Source organism: Pezoporus occidentalis, unplaced genomic scaffold (genome assembly GCF_034315485.1).
Source record: "Pezoporus occidentalis ecotype Australia unplaced genomic scaffold, CSIRO_AGI_Poc_V1 ctg70, whole genome shotgun sequence".
NCBI lineage: Eukaryota > Metazoa > Chordata > Aves > Psittaciformes > Psittacidae > Pezoporus > Pezoporus occidentalis.
The window spans coordinates 3,992,674-4,011,882 of record NW_026916053.1 but is presented as its reverse complement, the minus strand read 5'-3'; the positions used below and the strand labels follow the sequence as shown (position 1 = coordinate 4,011,882).

Below are 19,209 nucleotides of genomic sequence, written 5' to 3'. Positions count from 1 at the left end.
CCTGGGAATTGAGAGCAGTGCTTGGTCCTGTGTGACAGGGTCGGGTTTGCAATGGCAGAAGGAACCAAACAGCATTACCCGCTTGGGTTGGGGCACAGATCTGGGTGGGAGAGTTGCTGAGGCCAGAAGTTAGGGGATGTAATACAGGGAGACAGAGCTGCTGAAGCAGGCTGGGAAAAGGAACTGTATTCAATCATCTGCTTTACTTAGTTCACAGCCGAGGAAATTCATCTATTCCTTGGATCCATTTGTGCTGTGGTGTCACGAGGCAAAGAAACTGTCAGAGAGAATAAAAAGGGTGATGCCGAGCTGCAAACTGCCTTAAAATGCTGCACCCAGGTAGGAAGAATAAAGCCATGATTTAGGGAAAAGAGCTCCACGGCTTTCCCAAAGCCAAGGATGTGGTTTGATCTCTCTTCAGCGGGATTAGGAAGGCATTAACAGGAATGACAACTTGATGGGGTTTAGCAAAGCGTCGTGACACTGTGACACCAGCTTTCCCTAAAACACTGCGTTTAGGCGCATGTACACAGAAAGACACATACATACGTGTCAGTAGGCACAGGAGGGAAGCCTGTAGGAACGCGGGTGTCATTGGAAAAGCGTGAGCATGGGGTTGAACTGTCCCAGGAAGGGCTACAGAAACGAACCTGCATAATTCCATCAACACGAAGGAGTTTGCTGTCAGGATGTTGCTGCTGGGGGTACACAGCAACAGGGCTCGGGCCCCCTGCCACCCCCTAAATCACAGTGAGAAACGCAGGGTGGTTCCCAGCACACATCCACCCCGTGGAAAACAGTTTCTGGAGTGCGGGATCTGTCTCATGGAGCTTCTTTTACATGAAAACCCCACTGCAACAGTGAGAGGATTTGATTGCACCGAAGAGACTGGGGCTGGATGCAGCTCCCAGTGCTGCTGGGTAGAAATAGTCAATAATAATAGTGGTAGTAATAATAGTAGTAGTAGTAGTAGCAATAGTAATAATAAATAATAATAACATAACCACAATAATCATAATTATAACAATAATAATAATAGTGCAGTGGGAAAAGGCTCATCTCGAGCTGATCATTGAGGCAAATTAATGCAGCTGTGATGTGGCCTTGGGGTGGGCTTGGGGAGGTTTTGGGCTGGGGAAGTCCCATATCTTTGAGGCATCACACAGCACCTTAGTGAGACCCACGGGTAATTTGCTCAGACAGCCTGCTCAAGAGGTGCCTTAACAGCCGTTTTCCCATCTTCCTCTTATTGCAAAGCCTACTGAGTTAGATTAAATAAATGCTGCTTTTAGAGAATCAAGGGTGATGTATGGGCTGTCTTAAGGATGCGGGTGTTTACTGCAACTTTCCTTAGCCCGTAGCTGTATTTGACTGGTAAAGTGTGAGTTAACCCCCATCCAGTTAATCCATGAACATCTTGAAGGAACTCAGTTATTTCACGTTAGAGTCGGGCTGATACGACCATTCCCTGAGCTGGGCAGCAGGATGGACCAGAGGCACACAGATCTTTCTGTGAGCTTCCCTTGCTGTGTGGTGATGGATAAATTGAGGCCGTGATACTTGAATTAAAAAGTTCAAAAACCAGGATGTAAGAGGAAGATGGAAATGACAGGAAGCAGGTTGCATCATTGGAGTCTGCCAAGTCAATGACTCAGGCTTGTTTCAGAAACACTGAGCATGATTTAGGCTTCCTTGCCGGGATATGTCAGGGTCGGAATCCTGTCCATAACCCCTGCTTTGCTGCATGGAGAACATGGGAAGCTGCAGCCTTCCCCAGCCAGCACCAAATGATGGTCATGACCATGACAAGTAGATAGGCTGCACCTGACACGAGTGGGATATGGATGCAAATGGAAATCAGGACCTGTATTGCTCCAGGCCCTGGCGTGGCGCTTCCCTGCGCAGGGGAGCCAGGAAGAAATGCTGGTGGGGGATCAGTTCTGGGAATGGAATTGGGTGTCCTGCACCCTGCCTGCCATCAGCCTGTGCAAAGCTGCGGTCAGCCCGCTGCCTGCCGGATCCCTGCCCGATCCCTGCCCACACTCAGCCCGCACCCTCTCTAGATGCTGCCCGCACTTATCCCGTCCTTATCCCGCTCTCATCCCGTCCCCATCCCTGTTCCCATCCCGCCCCGTGCTCCCCCCTCCGCCCCGGGCAGGCTCGGGCTGGTGCTGCCCCCTGCCGGCGCCACCCGCACCCTGCAGCGGGCCCGGCCCGCGGTTGCCGCGGTAACGGCGGTGGCGAGGGGGGGGCAGCGGCCTGGGCGAGGGGGACACGACCGGGGGGGACCGATCCTGGCTCCGCCGCTGGGGCTCATGCGGAGGTCGGGCAGAGCCGTGGAGGGAGCGGGGCAGCAGAGCGGGGTTTACGGCTCTGTTTGGACGGAAGAAGCGGCTCGGAGCATCCCCGCAACCCCGCCATAGGAATTCCCTCTGCGCCGGGGATGCGGAATCATCCCAGTGCCACCTCCTGGGCGCTGGGAGCCCGCTGTCCCCCGGCTGCTCCGTGCCCTGGCGCAAAGCGGGTGCCTGCGCCAGCATCCCCCTTCCCGCAGCCTGATCAGGATTCACCTCGCATCCAGGCGGAGCAGGGCCGCGTCTCCCTGCATGCACCCGCCCGAAACTGCAGCCCCGTGGCTCGCTGCAGCGGCCATCTGGTTGGAAAACAAGAGGCCAAACGGCTTCAGCATCGCGACATGTGTCCGCCAGCGGGGAGGAAAAGAGGGGGGACACGCAGAAATGCCGGGGAGAAGGACGGCGCTTGGCGCCGTGGGACGTGCGGGAGGGACGTGAGATGTGGTTGCAGCAGCATCCCCCGTGCTGCGGGATGCTGCTGGGGATGCGCCCTCCTCCCATCACTCATCCCAGAGAAGCATTGCGGCTCTCAAGGATTTCCCCCTCATAAATTAGTATCTTCCAGCTGTTTCCTTCCACATAAAAATCTCTATTTCTTCTCTTAGTGCTTTATATAAACAAACATGAGAGCGGCTCGGTCTAAATAAAGTTATTTGTCTACGTAAATTAATATATCATATTCTCTCCTGAAATATAGAGAGCTATTTGTCTCCAGAGAAATCATGTTGAGTGACATAGTATAACCCTATTCATTTGCATATGCAGATATGTCTAATTATTCAACTTGCAATTAAAGGCTTGTGTGTCAGCAAATGAGACTAATTAGAATCACAGAATCATAGAATTGGTTAGGTTGGAAAAGACCTTTAAGATCATTGAGTCCAACCATTAACCCAGCACTGCCAAATCTACCATTAAACCATGTCCCCAAGAGCCACATCTACACGCCCTTTAAATACCCCAAGGGACAGTAATGCCACCACTGCCCTAGGCAGCCTGTTCCAATGCTGGACAACCTCTTGGGGAAGAAATGTTCCTAATATCCAATCTAATCCTCCCCTGGTGCAACTTGAGGCTGTCTCCTCTTGTCCCTTCACCTTCTCTGGATCCCCTGCAGCTCCTCAATGTCTTTTCTTGTAGTGAAGGACCCAAAATTGAACACAGGATTCGAGGAGCAGCCTCACCAGTGCCCAGTACAGGGGAACCATCACTGCCCTCGTCCTGGTGGCCACATTATTGCTGATACAGGCCAGGATGCTGTTGGCCATCTGGTCACACTGACAGCTCATATCCAGCCACTGTTAATCCAATACCTCCAGGTACAAATATTCCCCAGTCCCTTGCGTCTCTCCCTCCTGTAACTGTCCCAGGTTAACTTATCCAGCTCAAATCAGGCCAGGTGAATCCTGGAAATGTCTGAATTAGAAACAAAACTATTTGCTTTTGGAAATCACTGAAACAAGACCTTTTAGCTTCGAAACGTCAGGCTCGACTTGTTCTATTACACTGGAAGCGATCCTCAACTCATTCATCACAGTGTTATTCACCGAATGATATGAACAACATTTATCATGGTCACTCACAACGATATTTTCCCAATCTGCACATTACAAATCAAAACAAATGCGTGTGCAGATCACTGGTTTATTTCCAAAACCACATTAATCCCAGCAGAGCCACGGCCAATTTTTCACAGGTTAATGCAGAGTTACAACCAGGAATTATATTTAGGAAAAGTCAAAATTGACTCATTTTGACGATTTTCAACCCAATACCTTTTTCTTTTCTGATTTCAGGCCTCCAGCGAGGGGGTTCCTCTGTGTAACTTTAGCCATTGAAACTGCAGACTAGATCCAATGACCCATGTGGACAAATGGCATATCCCTCCCTCACATTCCTGATGACTGCCTTCCAATGAGAGAAGCTGTTGTCTGGATGCCCCCCAATTTTATTTAGAAATAACCTGGGATTTAAAACAAAAGAAAGGGAAATAAAACAGCATCATTGATGCAAAACAATGGCTTGTGCCATTCTTCTGTTTTCTTTCAGTGAAAGGAAAAGGAAAAGAAAGACAATTATTTCTAGGTAATCCAAATATGTTGGAAGTTTCTTCTATCTCTCTATGGGGGGAGAGAAACAGGAGGAGAGCAAGTGAGGGGGAGAAAATCCCTCTGCAGAAGCAGCCTTCTGAAAGTGTGTTTTAGAATCAGCATTCTGCATATTCTATCTGTTCCAAAACTTCTAAGGGTGAAAAAGCACCAGCACAAAACTATTGGAGCACTTTATCGGTCCACAAATCTGGGTGAGAGAACTAGGGATCTTCACCTCTCCGAGAACCCGGCATCCCTCTTAGGACCCTAAATAAGAGCTTTACTCTCACGGGAGCTCAAACTCATTTGCTCTCATCGTGGTGCTTATGGCACCTTTCAAAGCCCAGTGGCTCTGGGCACTTGGAGGCTAGAAACGTCCTTTTTGTTCCATGCTTCTTCATTACCCAGGTCAGTGGGATCTCATCCATCACTCGGTCTCTTAATGCTTTTACAGTAATAGCTGCCCTTTTCCCTCTTTAACACATACCCTGTAAATGGAAATCAGGCCACAAACAGAGCTGTTGGTCCTGGCCAGGCTCCTGTTGCCTTTTGCATCCTGCATCCAGCTGAAACACAGTGGGGTTAAATCATGTTTAGCACCTAGGGATCAGCGACAGGAGTAAATAAGTATTCTATAACCTTCCCCAAAAAGCATAACAAAATAATAACAGGAAAATGAGGTTAAGTGGAACCATCTCAATAATGTTATAGCCCTGCTTTCAGTCAATGAACGCTGGGAAATTCAATGTCTTCAGAGGCAGTGAGTCCATTTTCGCTCTCTCCGCTGCCGAACTTCTCCTCACAAAGCAATGAGTTAAAGTCTTAGCAGCAGATCCATAATACATCTGAAAGGGACTTTTTGTGTTTCAGATTCACTGGAATGGGTGACTTTGCTGGGTTTGGTTATCGAGAGGAATAATAGTTTTCAGTTTCATTGAAGCAGAAGATATAATTCTCTCTTTTTTTTCTTTTATTTTGGATAAAATAATCTGGAAGAAGCAGAGCAAAATGGGAGAAGAAATAATTCCATAGACCCTGTTAACTATGTATCCATTGTATAAAATAGCAATAAGAGCATCATAAGTTTTCATTGAATAGGACAGGGCGATATTTGCAATCTTGTCCTGTCAAGTAAGAAATGGCTTTAAAAACTCTGCTTATTCTATTTCAATAATTCTAACTAATTTTGGAGCAATCAACATTAAATTTTGGTGCCTATTAAGTAGGAATCTGACACTTTTGCCATTTTGGATCCATTTGTGCATTGCTCCACACACAATAAACCTGAGTTCTGGCCCTGCAACTTCAGGGATTTAGAAGTTAGATGCCTGCTCTAAATTAGGTGCCTGAGCAATGCGGTTTAGGGACGGGGACCTCAGGCTCGTACTCACTGCACAGCTTTGCCACCAAGCTGCTCTGTTTCCCAGCCCTGGTGCAGCGCAACTGCATCACCATATTTTAAATGGATATAATTGAAGGAGGTGCCATTCTATTCACCCTGCAGGGAGCAGCCGATCCAGCACTGATCCTCATTGCAGAGTTCAGGCTGGAAATGAACTAACTCCAAGAAATTGCCAGTGTTTCATCTGAAATGCAAAGCCCAGTGAGCTCTTCAGGCAGCAGGTTCAGGGAGCAGATGATGGGCTGTTTTCTTCTCTGCTTTCCTGCACAACACACCCATCGTGAAGATGCTCTCAATGATCAAGCCTAGCCGGTGCACTGGGTAGCTCGGAGACACCTCAGCTTGTCCCCATCTCATGCGCCTGTCAAGGAATGCCGTGCCTCACGTTATGGGAACCCCCCCCTGCAGACAGAGAGAGCTGTTTTCCCATTCCAACGAAACCTAACAGCAAAGCCATGCTGCCAAACGCAGAGCAAGAAGGTTTGAGCCTTGCAGAGGTGCAGTGCTGGGAAGGAAGCACAGACAACATGATAAAGAGCTTGAGAAGAAGGAGGAAAGCTGCTGCTGCTGCAGCTTTAAATTAAAATGCTGCATCAGCCAGTCCCTCAGGACTTGATAGAAATCTAATTAGTCAGACAATCTGGCACCAAATGTCCTAATTTCCCCAATCCTTGTGGGATTTGTGCATTCTCTTATTCACTGCAGTTCTAAATTTCAACCGGAGCCTTTCTAACCCCTCTCTTTCTCCTGGGCAGACATGGGACTCGGGAGAAGGTGATCCCTATCAAAACCTAATTGTTTTTCATAAACCTTTAATTAATTAGACTCCAGTTCATGAAAGACACTTAAAATATTAACAGTTTGTTTAGAGACAAGCGCTGGGTGAGGATTGCTGCTGGATTTTCACAAGGAACCCAAGTGTAATTAATGTGCATGGGCTTACGCTCAGAGTGTGAGGTCCGGAGTCCTCCCTGGAATGTGCTGGGAGCAGAGGGAGGACCATGGCCAAGGCCAGCATGCAGCCAGCCCAGAATGGAGCATGGGTCCCCTGCAGCCAAGGGCTAAGGGCAGCAAGCCCTGGGGTGGTGCGTACTTAAGAAGAGCTCCACAGAGCAGTGGAGTCCCCCCAGGTTGGGTCTATGGGGCACACTGAGAACAGCAAACGCATAATGCAATTAGCCCTGTCCTAGGGGACCATAAGCTCTGGGAGCAAGGTGCTGAGCAACCCTGAATCCCCCTGGCACCCTTGGAGTGAGGATCTCCGCTCACACAGGATTAAGCCATTTGGGAGTAACAGATTTGGGTTTTTTCTTCCTATGACCTGTCATGTCAAAGCCTTTTCTTAAAGCCTCTTAATCCCCAGATTATCACCACAAAAGTTCCTCAGCCCCATCCCAGATAAGGCAGGGTCCATTGTGGAGATGCACACTGGAGGAGTTTCAATCTGCAAATTATTGGCATGCAAGACCACGAGGGGCTGCTTTGCTGCGTTGCCCATTGCGTCAAGGGGAATTGAATATGTATAAAGAAGACTTCAAATGGGCCATGCACTGTGCTCCTCCCCTGCATGTGCAATTCCCAAGTGGCCAAGGGGCCCTGATGAAAGGAAACAACCCTGCCATGCAGATACCACATACATGTGGAGTCTCCCAGCAGCCATGCAGCCCTCATGGAAAGGTGAGCCCAGCTAGGGAGAAGGGATTGGTTCCCTTTTCCAAACACCCCATTTCATCCCAATGGGACCCATGATTTGATTTTTAAGGGAGGAATGACAAGAACAGGAAGGCAGAGCTGGTGATGGAAACTCTGTTTCTCTCCCGAATCCCAGGGGAGGACAGCAAACAGATAAAGTCCGTGCTAGGGATCCTTCGCTGACACAAAGTATGCCACGTGGAGCGCAGGCTTATGCTGTATACAAAACTAATTAGCAGTTACCTTCCAGATGAAGGAACAACTCAAGCATCTGTTTCACTGAAGTGGTTGTAGGAAAAGAGACAGCCCTCATTGGAACAGCCTGATGGGTTTGCAAATGTCATTGCTTGGGTCTGGGGGCTCCCCGAATCAGAGCCCCGGAGAGACCATCCCCTCCACAAAGTGTTTCCAGGCTGGTGATGAGTGAAGCAGGATGTGCCCTCTCTTCTCCCCTGCTGTGTTTGTACAAGCACCTCGTTGCACCTCCCTGCAAAGGCCACCGAACAAAAATTAACAGGGAAATGCTGTATAAACATGTGTTGATTGGGAGCATCACAAGTGCGAGCAGGGAGGGCTCTCAGCAGAGCCCGTGGCACTGAGCTCCCGCTCAGTACGTGGGAGGTAGGTTACATATCCACATATTTATATATACTCATGCACACTGCAAGATGACCAGCTCCACCAGCTCTCCCTAGCCTAGATACTGCTATATAAAGCCAAATCCTGGCTATCACTCACAGAGATGCTGAGCCCCACTTGTTCCTACTGAGATCCCAGCTCTGGGTCAAGCTCAGCATCCATCAGGACAGATCAGTCTCAGCCCTCGGAAGCAATTTGGAGACCTTCTCTGTCAGCAGATGGGGCTGAGGATAGCCCAGGACATGGCTTGGCTCTCAGTGTGTAACCTCTCATTGCTTGCTAAGTGAGGATGTCACCCAGTTGCTGGGGATCTGGCTCAGGATCTGCAGACCTGGACTCATCTCCGGCTCTGTTGCAGAGTTCCCTATGACCTTGGGCCAGCTGCTTGGGTTTCCTCCATACCTGTTTCCCATCTGCTGGAAAATGACTGAGTATATTAAAGGGTTTGTATGAAAATAAGTAAACTGCGAGGCTATTCTTAGCACTGAGAGGGCCTAAATATTCCTATTTTCTGTAACAGCTCAAGAACTCCAGCATTAGGCACAAAAAGCGTTGGGAAAACAGCGCATTGCCTTTCAGGGGCCTCCTCTTACAGGAGGGAGATGTGTCTTCCCTTGGAGCCAGCTCTTCATGCATTTTATGAAATGGCAATGCCCACATTTTCCCTAACAGCCCTCATTCCAGCACATGAAATGGCCCCAAGTAGCCTTTGGCTCATGGAAACCTTCCAGTGTGCTTAATATTACTTGCAATGCCCATATTAATCATAGCACGCAGGTGCCAGAGCCACCGGAGGGAAGGAGAAGGGACAGGCCAGGTAATTTATCGCTCTACAGCCCCAGCATGAGCTGTTGCATTAGTTCAAAATGACTTTGCTTTCAGGTTCCCCAAGTTCCCAGGATACAGGAGAGGAGAGGGGGTTATCCATGAATCATCCGTCATCTCCCCAGCTTTCGGCTACAACCTTGTTGTGACGTGTGGAAAAAACTGGGATTATAAATAAAGTGTGGGGGTGGGGAAGTGACTAATTGAGTGCAGTAATTAAACACAGCCCCCAAAAAAGCTGAGCGTGTGGCTTCAGCCATCAGCACCCAGAGCGTGGGGTGAGAATGCCCCCAGGATTTGCTCGGTGGAAGGAGCAGCAGCATCTGGTACGATGCAACAGAGCAGTCAGTGCATGGGCAGAATACTGGGGTTTGATATGCACAGGCTTAGGTGATGGAGCTGAAGCAGGGAAGTAGCTCTTGTTGCCTCAACTCCAAAACTGGATTGGATATAAGGAAGAAGTTCTTTCCTGTGAGGGTGGTGAGGCACTGGAATGGGTTGCCCAGGGAGGTTGTGAATGCTCCATCCCTGGTGTTGTTCGAGGCCAGGTTGGACAGAGCCTTGGGTGAGATGGTTTAGTGTGAGGTGTCCCTGCCCATGGCAGGGGGGTTGGAACTTGATGCTCTTAAGGTCCTTTCCAACCCTAACTATTCTAGGATTGTATGAAAATAAAGGAGTGAGGAAATGCAGTGCAAGGACTGATACCTGCAGGCAAAGCCAGAGCTCTGGGCATTCACCTGGGCCATGAGATCTGCAGGCACAGCCACCAGCTTCCCCCAAACATGTGAAGGCACTAAATAAAACTGGTACCCAGCCTGGAAAACTTCTGATCCAGCTAATAATACTCAAAGGATAAAACACCAGCGTCAATATATCCCAGGTGTCAAATGAAACCATTTGTACACACTTGCTCCTTTGCTGGTTCAATTAATAAAGGCAGCCAAAGAAATACCGAGCACATTTCCTGTCAGAAAGCTCCCCAAACTTAGTGACATTTGGAATAACACAAGACAGCTGCGCTGTGAGATAAGTTAAATGATGTATTCAGAAATAGCTCCGTTCGGAAGGTTGCATCTTTCATAGCAGCCTGGCGCCGAAATCTGTGTTGTGTTCTTCCAATGTGGAATAACTCTTCTTCCCGGTTTACATATATTGATGAATACACTTGAAAGATGGCCGGATCCTGTGCAGCACAGTGCTTCCTTTTCCTGACACATGGATCCATCTGCCAACATCACAGACCTAATTAGTACTCCCCTCTTTCCATTCACCGGCTAGGAAGCATGTGGCATCTTTCCACAAGCCTATAAATCCTCACCCTACACAGACATACACCATATTGTGATGGGTGGGTTATAACCTCCGTGAAACTGGCAGTTGCAGTTGCCTTTCCACTGAGGCTTAATGTCACGAGAGCCAAAACAAGAGAGACCATCACCCAAAACACCGGCTGGCACAGCGGGGTAAGGGATGCAAGCTCCGAGATTCCCAGCTCTCAGCTACCATGTCCCCATGCCCTAAGAGCCACACATTGCTCCTGGGTCGATACAGTTGTTTATTGGGCTGTTGTTGAAACCAGATTTGTGTAATGGGTCATAAAGGCAGATGTGGTTTGTGCAGCTTAATATAATACAGCAAATGCAAGAGCTAGGAGAAGGGAATGGCAGGGATATGATGCCTGGAGACCCAGCTCTGAGAAAGGGGGATTAGAATATCCCTTAAATAAAACAGGAGGAGGGTAGAGGCATATCTGCCTTCAGTTCTCCTCCAAACAAAGCAGCACATCCCCTCCCAAGTGCGGTCAGCCCCGCAGGTCACAAATATTGTGTGAATATGCACTAGAGGTTATTGTTCTTCCCATGCTGGGGAGAGTTATTTGGAAGTCTCCTGCTGGTGTTAAATTAAATTACCCATATAAATAGCACCGGAGGTGATGGACAATAGATCCCACTGGTTTGCAAGCAGCCTGCTCTATAATAGGCTGAAAGGTAGAACTATTGTAACATGCCCTGAGAGGCACCTATTTAACTTAGATCTCATCGAGCTTCCACCTGGTGTAAGTTACTTTACAGACCTCCCCCTGCAACATTATCCAACTTCTGCTGTGCAAGAGCCGAGCCTACCGAATACCTACGGAGTTAGGAGCAAAGTGAATTAATTACTCTTATTTTTGGGTTTCCACTCATTTTGCTAAAATCCCATTTCAGCAGAGTCTATATTCAGATTTCTGACTTTAAATAATGCTTCTTATGGAAAAATTAAATTGCCTGCTCAACAATTACTTTCTTTTTAACATCCTTGTTACTTTGCAAGGTTACTCCCTACCGCTCCTTTTTAAGGTGTTAAAACAAAGGAGAGAATTAACATTCCCCAGGGAAAGCAACAAAATTCACATCCCAGCAAGCAGCACCTCAGGGAGCAGCAATGCCAGATATGTACCTATGATGTAAAATGCTTGAAATGGATCATGAGCAATAGAGAGAGCGTTTGCATTGCTAGAAACACAGCAACAGCAAAAGGCTCAGCAGTTTGATGTTCTGTCAGGGTTATGGGTGTCATTACTCACCAAATAAAGGCACAGACAGGAGGAGAAGAAAACCGGAGGCTCTGCTTTTTAAAAGCAGAATCTAAGCCAAATTAACCCTGGCAGAAGCCCACTAAAGTTGACGGTGCTACCGGGCAGCCAAAGTTAACCTGGCTCTTTTGCTTTGTTTTCCACTTATTTTAGAGGAGACAGACTGTTTGCTGGCTGAGAAAGAGTGTGAGGACTAATAGTCAATTCAAGGCTGTAAAGTGCTGCATTGCTGTGAAGTATTTAATTTAGAAGCTGCTTGTGCTTCTGGGGATGTAGCCTAAGCTGTCTGCACAAAAGCAGGTAAAGTGAAGCCCAGAACTTGCAGCAAGGTAAAAAATTAGCTACAAGGAAATGAAACAACAACGAAAACCTATCAGAGAGTGTGAAATTCACCTGGATCCCTCCTAAAGGGTTTGCACATTTGTGTGATTAGAGTGATATTTATAGGAAAATCTTGTCACTTCTCCTCACACTCGGTGGGGCTGTAAAGCGCATCACTGCTGCTCTCAGGCTTTGGTAGAGCTGCTGAGAAGAGGAGAATGTGCACAGGAGGGACTAAACCTGACACTCAGAAGGGTCTCCCAGCCCAAAGTCCTCCCTTTGTGGCCGTGGGTTTTAATCACAGTGAGATGCCAATGTCCATGTGCCAAGGGATTGCACGAGGGGCACCTTGCTGGAACAAGCCAAAACGCTTTTGGGTGCCGGTCCAGAGGCTTTGTCCACTGTCATGGGAGGGAGCTGGTAGATGAGGACACTCATTTTCCCTCTGGCCATGGTTTGCAGCTCCAAAGCACTGCAGAGGGGCCAGGGAAGCATCCCCTTTCTCACCTAAAGGGTCTTGAATCATGCACAAGAGCAGGATTTCCTGCTGGCACCAACCCATAAGAAAGCAGCTGGCATTAAAATAAGCAAGCAAACAAGCAAAGAAGGCTCCATTAAAACTTGACATCCTCAATGACAGGATCTTGTTCAGATGTCAACTTAAAAATCTCAGTGATCTCCAAAAGAGTTATAAACCCCAGTCATTGCCATTGCATTCCACAAGCACTTTGCATGCTGCCGAGGCATGAGTGGTCCCATGAATATCTGGGGAATCAGTGGAAAACCAGAGGGAGTGGGAGAAGAGGCAAAGAGGAGAAGATCCCAAGTCTGTGCTGGCAATGTTCCTGCTCATCCAAATTGCCATTTGATTTCTGAGCACACCGCGACGTGGCACTGACAGATCCATTTCTTTTGCAGGGCTGCCCAGCTTTAGACATTTCAGGCTGAAACCTCACCTAACCTGTTTTCCCCAGCAGGAGCTCCACAGGCAGAAAAGGGGATATTTCTTTTTCCAGTTGTCACAGGGATGTGTTGGGCAGGTAATAGATATAAATTGATACATAAATAAAATACAGGCATGCAGCCAGAGCCCTGAACCAAAGAGAAAAGCCTAAACAAGTGCACTGAAGTATAAGGTTAAACGGAGAGGAAAAAGCCATTAGGGACAGGTAGAGCTTTGGAAAAGAGTAGAAATAGTTCTTAAGGAGAAAGGGGTGGTGAAATATATCTTAAAGACAAAGAAACAGATGTCAGAAAACCATGGAGAGCTTCAGACAATATGAATTACTTTCCCTGGTCAAAATTGAGCCTGGCTGAGATCTCTGGTCCTGCAGTAGGATGGGATTCCTGTGCTCTCCCTTGCAAGGCCTGGCTGCCTGAACACAAACAGCAATGATGCCACCACAAAAATAATAAACCAGCAATCGTTGTGTTGGCTTGTCACATATTACAGCTAATTATTTAATTACTCTAATTTAAAGTTTTACTAGATTCAGCATCAAAGCATAAAAAATCTAGTGATTGCGGTGTCAGAAAGGAATAATATAATTAACGTATTTAGTAGTAACATATTAAACTGTTGATTGCACTGCATTAATCAGCAGAGATGGTATGATACATGGGAAGCTATGTGAAATATATGTCTGGATGGGGCTGTGCTGTATTCCTCCCCATGCCATCACTTATACACCCATGGGGTGGGTTAGGAGCAGAGTATGAGGACAGATGTGGACCCAATGCTGCTGCGTCTGTGGGGGAAGCTGTGGTTGAGCTGAGAGCATCACTGCAGAGGCACAAGGCTTTGCACCACAACCAGGCCCAAGGCACAGATGACAAATCTGGGGTCATGTCTGCCCCCCATGTCAGGAAGGTTCTTTGCCCTAGGGATGAGCTGGAGTGCACCTGAAGCTGCTCAGATTTACAAAGACCTCAGCTTTGTGCTGTTCCTCCCGCAGAGACTGAAGCGTTTCAATGAGTTATCCACAACCAGATTCAGAAGCAGCTGGGTAGTCAAATTCTTGAAGCAATAGACCCTTTATTTTGACAGTGCCCTCCAAAACTGCCTTGCTGGCCACCAGGCAATTAGAAGTAGAGAAACTCTTTCTGCCTGACATAACTCAATAGCGTTCAGTTCGAACTCCACTGCTCCAGAGCCAAGCAGCCAACAGAGGGAGCACAAATTCCTGAGCAGGGCTGCATGCCTGGGCTCTGCCATCCCCTCGGCTGTGTTCCACTGCTGATCATGCTGGCGCACAAACGAGGAGGCAGCAAAAGGCATCAATCAGCCTTGGAGGAATAATGTGCTCTGAACCCCCTTCCCCTGCGACAGGACACGAAGCAGCTCAGCTCAACTCCATCTAAGAGCCGTGATCTGAAAATACGAAGGTGAAGCAAGACATCACTGAAGAAAAGGGCAGGCTGAAAAGAAAGGATGAGACCAGGGTTTATGTTTTTAATCTGAAGTTCTTCTACAAAATACTTCCGTGGTCACAAAGGGAAAGACATAAAGATGGAAAAGATGTTCAGTGAAACGTACAGGCGAAACCAGACACATCTAATAATAAATTAGACCAATTCATTCTTTCAGATTCATTTCTGTCTGGAAAGAAACACTCCATATTCCTTTTTCTCCCTCAGTGGCCTGCTTGCCCTTCTCATGAGACCTATCATGTTTTCCAGCATCATGCCCATAGCAGAGATGCTCCGTGTACCCGCCTGGTTTCCATCCCTACAGCTATCCAAAAGCAGTTTGCCCTTCAGCCACCCCTCCATCAGTGTTTTTTATGGGAGAGCTGTTTCTCTATCCCAGCTGGAAACACCATTATACTATAGCTTTATCTAAAAGCTGTAGATTGTTGTTAGTATTCACAGACAGTACCAGGTTTGAACTTCTCAGTGTGCTGCTCAGAGACAATCCAGTGCCTGGGCTGCGATGCTCAGCAACGAAGGAGCTTTGCAGGGTTTTATACCAGCAATGAGTGACGGATGGGGAGAGCAGAAGGGCACAGCTAGCTGATTCGGGCTGCTAAATTCAGGACTGCCCCAGCTGTGTGTGACTTCTGATCCTCACATAAATGAAGCATTGTTGCAAGACGAGCACAAACTCTATTCTTCAAATTAGAAGAAACAATTTACTTAGGGTGGTGGGGTTTTTTCCTCCCAAAATAACAGAATTCGTATATATTATATGAAAAATTACATTTTCGTTTTCCACCTCAGTGCATCCGATGATTGTGGTGTGATTATTAAACACTTCATAAATAATAATGTGACATTTTTAGATTGTGCTTCTGATTAAGCAGCCATTCTTCTCTCCCTGACTGCAGCCACGGGCAGATGAGATTGCTGCAGACGCGGCAATCTTTGCGGCTCCTTCCCTGGGGATCAGGGATCAGAAGTCACCCCTGTAACCCAATTAAATCCAAGAGGATATGAGCTGATCACTTTCAGGCCAGCTCCAGAGCTCACAGCCATGGATGGGGAATCTTGGCATGAACTTCTCTGAACTGCAGAGCTGACCCATGAGCACAGCTTGATGCTTTTTCTAGGGAGGCTATTTTACACAGTGAGTCACTTTCTCTGCAGTGGGTAATGATTTTACTCAATTATGTATAATAAGAGCAAACAAGCAGCTCCAGATGAAGACAGAACTGAATCCAGGGAACTGAAATATAAGAGGAGACAGGTTTCAACGAGAAACAAAACAAGTGAACCTGAGAGATAAACACTCTCTCAATGAGGAAGTGGAGTCCTTTGAGGATCAACGCATGGCAGAGACCCTCCTCAAAAAGTTTACAGCCCCTTTTTTACAGCAAAATAGCATTTAGTAAAGTTGTCTATTACATAAAAAGCCCAAATCCAGTGGCATTTATCCCCTGGTTATTCCAGTGCCTACGATGCAGCCGTGCCTCTCAGAGCTGTCATGTAGAGTAGCACAGATGTCAGTGAAAGGGACAATCTCCTAACCCAAATTCTCTCTTGCCTAGTATAGCATTCGGATGAGTTAATCCCAGTCAGAAAACCCAAATGCTTTCTCTTTCTTTTTTTCCTTTCTGAGCACAATCACCATTTCAGAAAAAATGACCAAAGAAAGCAGCCCCTTTCCATAAACCCTCCCAACCATCTGTCTGGATATTACTGACCTTTCATATTATGCAGGCAGGAGGTGGAAAGGACGGGATAAGAAGAGGGGGGAGGTGTGGAAAAATGTCATTGCTGTAACAATGGCTTATTGCATTTGGATAATCTCTCTTCTTGTAGCGCTGCTAACATGGTAATCTTTCTCCACCTACTGTATGTCAATAATGCAATAACCTGCCTCTCCCCCTGCATCAATAACGCACCAGCCGCTCGCTGCTCTCAGCGGCACTGATGAATTCTAGAATTGCAACAGCTCAGATGGTCCATGCTAGCTTGTCCCTGCCTCCCACCCTCATTACATTTTAATTTCACTTTAAAGACAGTTGCTATCAGCATTGCTTGGCTTCAGCCCCTGCAAAATAAGATTGGGCTGCAGTTGAACTCGGGAGGTTCCGCGGCTTAGCGCAATGCCAGGATATTTCTTATCAATCAGTGCCATTTCTTTGTATATTCTCCTTTGGAAAAATTAAGGCAAGATTTGCCAGACACTCCAATGGCCAACAGCTCAATGTGTGCTCCAAAGAAGCGGCTCTAAACTCAGCACTTGTGAAAATCTTTTACTTCTGCTTCAGTGTGTGGATGGCGGGTCACACTTAGCTCAGTGTCCCCATTGCAGCCTTCAGAGCTGTGCCAGTTACACCAGTCCACCAGATATTGATGAATCAGTGTTGGTTTAAAGCATGAACATATACAAGTGCTCTCCATGGCCATGTTAAGCAAATTATGGCTTAAAAAGAGAATGATATAATAACACCAGCTAAAGAAATAGTTAAAGCCAAGTGACAGGTCGACAAAAAAAATAAGAGATCTGAAAGCATAATGAAGTAAGCTTAATATCAGAGAGCATATGGTAAAAAGATCTTGCAAGAGAATCCTTCATACTACAGTGGGCCTCACACACTGATTAATATCACCTCCTCTGTATAGTCTAGCATGGAGGCATACAAAAAGCAGCTGATAATATTCAGAAACGCCGCTCCTCATAATGATGGAAGATGAGGTTTTGTGAGTTATGTTGAGAATTATTGGCAAAGGTTAGGTGATTTCCCACTGGTGCTAGAGGGAAAACATTGCCTGCAAATTACCAGCATTTGTCAGTACTAATACCACATCCCCCAGCCACCTAAACTGTCAACATTAATAGGTGTCTATAGAGCAAAGAGGGGTGACGATAGTCAGACTTGATCAGACCCTGAAATGAGAAGAGGAGCACGATACAGAGAATAAAGAAATAGAAATGTGCTCACAGTGCCTCTTGCCTTGGCTCCCAGCATCCTACCCATAGCTGGGTGGGTGGCACTGCTCACCACGCTCTGCCAGTTATCACATTTGCTTCCCCATTCGCTCCCCTGCCCATCTCTCTTTCATTCAATGGGTAGATTTCATCAAGCCTCTTCTATCCTCTCCCATTCCAGTCACTGCTCTGTTTTCACCTATCATTAGCACAGTGTTTCTTTTTCTGAGAAGTAAATGCAAGCTTCAAGATGCAAATGTAAAATGCTTTCCTAAGAAAAACATGTGAGATGCAAGGCAGGAAAGGGTTTCTGGTGCCTGGGTACTGCCAAGGTTGGCCATTCTCCTGCTTGCTTGGGCAAGAAGCACCCTGGATCCACTGGCAAGGAACTCACAACACCGAAGTTAGAAACAAGGTCCTTGCCAGGCTTCTAGTAACTTCTCTCCCACCTGGGCACAGCAGCAGCAGTATCTATCCTCTGCAATACCTTACCCCCTATTTAAGCTTTGAAAGCTTTCAGTATTATTTAGACTGCAAGGTTTGGGTGAGTTTGGAGAGCAGCCCAACATGCAGCCCTCAACCTGGTCGGCGTTGGTTTTGTCTGAGGAGGCTGCTGAGGGTTAGGGTTAGGGTTAGGGTTACTCCTGCCACTCCTAGCAGGATGGGCCTCATAGTCACAGGTGCTCAACAATTAATCAGTGTTCTGCTAAAGAGTTACTAAAGCATCTTCCCTCCTTGCTTTCCCACTGTGTGTGTCATGGTAAAGGACCTGCCATCCACTCCTCCACTTGAAATCCAGCTCTAGTGACCTGTCCTTTGTTTCAAGATGGCAAAACCAAACCATGACTTCATTCCTTACATCCTCACCTTCCCGGCTGCACAGCCCATGCAATCAGGGACATGGAACAGCTTTGTCCCTAAGTTAATGCACAGCCTGACGTGTGCTTTGGTACCCCTACCAAGGAGAGCATATAAAATACGGACATCTGCTCTCCTGAGCCTTTCAGCGCCAGAGGTAGCATTAATTTAGGTCGTTCACAACCAGAGATAAAAATGATTTCCATTCAACTCCTCCTTCTGTCAAACTGAATAAAATATAGCTCACTTCTTCACCTCGCCTGGCCCCTTGGTGATTAACATTAGCAAATGCAATCAGCGCGTGGCCACGTCACCACTCTCCATTAATGCAAACTTGGGGGAGGGCCTTGTCTACTAGCAGCACAAAAAGAGAGCCTTACCTTTTAATGTGATCATTCTTCACATGGCTGCTGGTGATAAAAGAAGCCATCAGAACAGATGGACAGGCCAGCCCAGGCAGAGATAGGAGATTTCTGCTGATTTCTCAGGGAAAGAGGAAGAAAAAAGCACGCAATGAGCACTATGCACATCCTCAGCAGTTACCACTCATGGAGCAGGGCCCCTGAGGGTCATAAGCTAAGCTCTCCTAACTCCATTCTTGTGTGTGCTACTGCAATCCCATCTGCTGCCACCCTCTCCCCACCGCAACACTGAGGCACTCTGTGAGTTTCCCAAGCAGGTCCCCCAGCACGTCCTGTTGAGTACATGGCACTTGGAAAGAGGCACAGGAAAAGGTCACTGCTGGCACAGTGAATGCTGTTAAATTTTGCAGTCTGGCTCACTTGCATGCCCCACCAGCAGCCAAAGCTATTTTGCCTGGAGGCAGGATTATTAGTACTTCAGACTAGTATTTATAGCAGGTTTTCCCACTGTTGCAGATGGCAAATACACCATGATGTGCAGATCAAAGGACCAGTTTCATTTCCCCCTCTACTCACTAGCAGTGAGGAGCAGGCTTGCCACAAGCATTCCTTGCCACAGTCTCTGCTCAGGCAGCTTTGAATCACTGATTCTGGCCAAACCCCTCTGTTTAAAGGGTCAAACCCCTAAAATCACCAAAGATTTTGCACTCAAGGACT

The 19,209-nt window shown here is 47.2% G+C and overlaps 1 long non-coding RNA gene across 1 annotated transcript; it reads right to left on the bottom strand.

Annotated features, from left to right (window-relative positions):
* Positions 1-3,978: 3,978 nt before the first annotated feature.
* Positions 3,979-19,135, bottom strand: LOC134175818 (uncharacterized). Its single transcript, XR_009969152.1, has 3 exons — positions 19,069-19,135; positions 18,511-18,613; positions 3,979-4,317 (listed from the first exon to the last, which is right to left on the bottom strand). It is a non-coding gene; the product is annotated as an uncharacterized LOC134175818 (long non-coding RNA).
* Between the last annotated feature and the right edge of the window lie 74 nt (positions 19,136-19,209).